This window comes from Leptonychotes weddellii, chromosome 7 (assembly GCF_054177405.1).
Source record: "Leptonychotes weddellii isolate Sample4059 chromosome 7, ASM5417740v2, whole genome shotgun sequence".
Classification (NCBI taxonomy): Eukaryota; Metazoa; Chordata; class Mammalia; order Carnivora; family Phocidae; genus Leptonychotes; species Leptonychotes weddellii.
In genome coordinates this window covers 107694606-107699106 of record NC_138375.1, presented here as the reverse complement: position 1 = coordinate 107699106, position 4501 = coordinate 107694606, and the positions used below count along the sequence as shown (strand labels likewise).

General features: G+C 42.3%; 1 long non-coding RNA gene across 1 annotated transcript in view; it reads left to right on the top strand.

Annotated features, from left to right (window-relative positions):
• The window catches only part of LOC145722723 (uncharacterized), an 8782-nt gene extending 5473 nt beyond the window's left edge, over window positions 1-3309 (top strand). The window contains exon 3 of the long non-coding RNA XR_014147199.1: window positions 3076-3309. This is a non-coding gene — a long non-coding RNA (uncharacterized LOC145722723). The remainder of the gene's footprint in view (window positions 1-3075) is intronic.
• Window positions 3310-4501: the final 1192 nt, after the last annotated feature.

The following is a 4501-nucleotide window of genomic DNA, read 5'->3' as shown; positions in this document are numbered from 1 at the left end:
GTAAGTAATGACTTAAGGGTGGTTACACTAAGAGTGATGAAGAAGGGCAGGGTAGTGTGAGCATACATGACTGGAAGGCCTGAGGATAGTCCCAGAGGTCAGGAAAGGCTTCCCTGAGGAAGTGATATTTGATAGCTGATACCTGCAGGATGAGTGGGAGTAATCCAGGGGAAGAACAAGAGAAAGACTGGCCCAAGCAGAGGAAAGAAGCCAAGTGACTGAGGAACTAGGAGTAACTAGTGAGGGGCTGGACCATCGTATGAGATGCAGTCAGTTCATGCAGAACACTGTAGGTCACGGGAAGTTTAGCTTTCTTCAGTGGCCAAGGGAAGCCAGCAAGGGGGAGGGGGTATAATTGGAGGTAAAAGACTCACATTAACTCTGATTAGGAGACATTTCTCTTCTCTATCCTTATCTCCGAGTTGTGATGGGCCCTCACTGGCAAGATCTTAAGTTAAATCTGTGAAAATTACTAAAGGGGAAACCTCACTAAAGTGGACTGGGGATACTAGAAAGGGAGCCTCCAAGCGTGAGCTGAACCACCCAATGTCCATTACAGAAGAATTGTCAATTACAGACCCCTCACAGGAGAATCTCGATAGGAAAAGTCACCAATGACAGGCCCCACCAGGGAAAATGTGCACCACATCCCCCACAGGTCGACTACCGCTGTGACCCAGCCAGTGAGAAACTATCATCACCCTGAACCCCAATGGACTTTTGTTCAGAACAACTTCTCCCATCTTCTTCCCCATAAAATAATGTTCTTCTCCTTTGTTTGTTGGAGTTGCCTATGGTTTTGCCATGTCTTGCTTGTCCCAGATTGCACTTCTCCGCTATTCCCGAATAGACCCATTTTTGCTAGCGAAATAACAGGCAGTTTTATTTTTAAGGTTCACAGATTCTTCTGGATTAATAATTACAAAAGCAATATTGTCATCTGAGGCTTCTCTAGAGTTCTTGACTAATTCCACATGGGCTCATGGACCCTTGGAAAAGCTTTCTTCGCACATTATTGCAATATTTTAGCAAAGAACATGCTGCCAGAAACTTTTGCCAACTCTCACCAGTGGGGTTACCACCCAGATGCTCTTAGGCAATATCACCTTTTGTAAGAGCAGACACAGACAATACTTTAAAGTGAAGACTGCACCCAGCTTGCTATTTGGACTCCATAAATCTCACTTTCCCTATTTCTCTTCTTTTCTTTGTAAAGGATCTAATAAATTCCACTTAGAATTTGAGGTGGGGGTGCCTGGGTGGCTCAGATGGTTAAGCGTCTGCCTTCAGCTCAGGTCATGATCCCAGGGTCATGGGATCGAGCCCCACATCGGGCTCCTGGCTCAGCAGGGAGCCTGCTTCTCCCTTTCCCTCTGTCTCCCCCCCGCTCATGCTCTCTCTCTCTCTCTCTGTATCTCTGTGTCTCAAATGAATAAATAAAATCTTTAAAAAAAAAAAAAAGAATTTGAGGTGAATTTAAATCATGTGCGCTCTCTCTCAGGGGTACTAGCATTCTAGATTTAACTCCCATTATAGGCTGAAAGACTTTGTACTCAAAAAGACTCTCAGAAATCAGTCAGTAGGTGGGGAAGAAATGATGACTGTTTGGGAGATGGAAGGTTGGGCTGAGAATCTTCTGAAGTGTGCCTGTGTACACTGCAGCCACGTGTCACTCTAACCATGAAGAACGTAGAAGCCATCTGGAAGTTGGCTGTCACAGTAATTCCCTAACAAGTATTTTAGGAGATTTTTTTAAAATTCTACCTTAAAAAAAAGATTATGTCATTTTTTCCATATTTAAAAAAATGCAGGGACAGCTGGGTGGCTCAGTCGGTTGGGCATCTGCCTTCGGCTCAGGTCGTGATCCCGGGGTCCTGGGATCGAGCCCCGCATCGGGCTCCTTGATCAGTGGGGAGCCTGCTTCTCCCTCTGCCTGCCGCTCTCCCTGCTTCTGCTCTCTGTGACAAATAAATAAAATCTTAAAAAAAACGAAATAAAAATAAAAATATTTAAAAAATGCAATCTTTTCAAAATACAATAAATAATACTATGTATGTTCTTTAGAACCGAACATAACAAACTGTCCCAATTTTTAGACCTGAACTTTTACTTTTCTCTAGGATAGCTTTAAGGCGCATCATCAACATAGTAATGAGGCATTAACTGTCATTACACTGTTCCTTTAACCATTTGATTCACAGCCAACCAAGCCGTTCACACGAAAGAGACTGCAATTAAAACAGGTGGTATAAAGTCTAGGCCCTTAATTCAGAGAAGGGCTGTGGGGTTAGGGAAGTGGGATCCTCACAGCCGGGAGCAACAAGCCCAGCATGTGAGATGATGGGCTTCCCCATGGAGGTCCGCCGCTGAGCCATCAGTCGGGAGGGTCTGCTGGAGACCGCGGGAGGGGAAAGCTGCATATTCAGATCATGTAGTGACAGCGGCAGTGACAGAATCCCCAAATTCTGCTGTCTGGGGCCAACTGCAACAGTCTGTATACGGAAAGAATGGTACAGTACAGTGTTGTCCATAGATTTTGGATTCCCGCTTGACTGCTTCATTGCGGTGGGGCCCTGTCCGGACTCGAGCTGCCTTCTGGAAAATAGGGATTATAACCCCGAGGTCCGTGCCCAGCCGGGCCAGGTCTGGGGGGCAGACGAAGGAGGCACTCGTCTTAGGCAAAATGGAAGGGGAGTTGGAAGTAAGAGAGATAAATATTTTCATGTGATATTTCCTTAAAAATTCAAATTTAAGGCTAAAAATGCACGATGAGTGAAACAGCATAAAAGCTCTTTCTATGACTGAATATTCTGAACTTTTTCTGGGGCTGTTAACGAAAGGTTGCACAGTCACACACTCAGCCTTTTCTCCATGTCACTGCTCTGGTAGCCGTTTCTGACTTTCTAGTGAATCTTTTGCCATCGAAAGAGCCTGAGAATTTTCAAAATCATCCAGTTTTGATACTGACATACAGTTTACTTATTGTAGTTGGTCTGTTTTACTTCTCTTACAAGAATCTGGTCTCTGTAAAGGCAATGATTTTTCTAAATACTTTTTATGTTGGGATAATTTTAGATTTACAGAAAAGCTGCAGAGCCAGTATGAAGAATCGACGTATACAGATTCCCCTAACCTGAACGCCTTATAACCGCGGAACACTGATCAAAACCAAGAAATTACGTGTGGTGATGAGTACCGGGGGTTATACGTAACTAATGAATCACTGAACACTACGTCAAAAACTTACGATGTACTGTATGCTGGCTAACTGAACATAATAATAAAAAAGAAATTAACATCAGCACAAGACCATTAACTGCAGACTTTGTTTAGATTTCTCCAACTTTTCCATTAATGTGCCTTTTCTGTTTTAGGATCCACGATGCATTTAGTCATCCTGGTTCTTAATCTCCCCCCATCTGTGAGAGTTTGTCTGTCTTTCCTTGTTTTTCATGACCCTAGTAAGTTTGAAGGATACTGGTCAGATATTTTGTAGAATGTCCCTCACTTTGAGTTTGTCTGGCATTTTCTCATGATTGAACTGAGAGGTTATGAATTGAGGTGATGAATGCATTTTTTAAATTTTATTTTGATCACTGATATTTCATCAGCATCTAGAACAGTACCTGGAATACAGAGACAGTGAAATAAAATAAAGCAGAGAAAATAAATGAAATACTTTGTCAATGATTTGAGACAGAATTTACATGCATCTACCTGATGATGTGTATGTACATATTTACAGCAATACAAAGTTTTTCTAGAGAAAATACTTATAAATGGCTTCCAAAGAAAATTAGCCACCCTGAATAATCCACTTATCTTCCAAGGCAAGGTGGGGCATCCGGTTTTTAATTAACTCTAGGTCATTGACTGTCAGAAAACAAACAGAAGACTCAAAAATGTAAGAAAACCAGCTTTAAGCGCAATGTACAGCATCTGAAAAACACTCACTAGTTTCCCTCCCAAAGCTAGGATGTCTTACCTTTTACCAAGAATTTGTAAAAAGAAAGCATTTCTGTCCTCTTTGTGCTCTGTATCACTAACATCTACCATGCTACTTGCCTCTCAGTGGGTGCTCTATAAACATTAGCTTAAGCCCAGCCTACGCCATTAATCATCCTGGTTAAGGAGATACATACTGGCCCTTGGGGCTATTCCTCCGAGTGACGTGCAATAATTTCACAGACCAATTTTGACTCAGACAAATAGCCGTTCAAATTCTAGCTCTCGTAAGGCAAATTTCTTGAGCTCTCTGAGTTCCATTTTCTTCATGTATAAAAATGGAAAAAGCCTTTTTATCTTTGTCGTCAAGAATAAAGCAAAGTGAATTTTTTTTTTTTTAAATGGCATAGCAGGATCCTGACACATAAAGAACGGTCAATAAAGAGTCCTTCTTATCTTTTCTCCTGTACCTTCTCAGCTCCTCACCCACCCTCCTGGTGATGACCAACGGCTTCCACCAAAAAAGATCACTGCTCCCAAGAAGGAAGACACTACT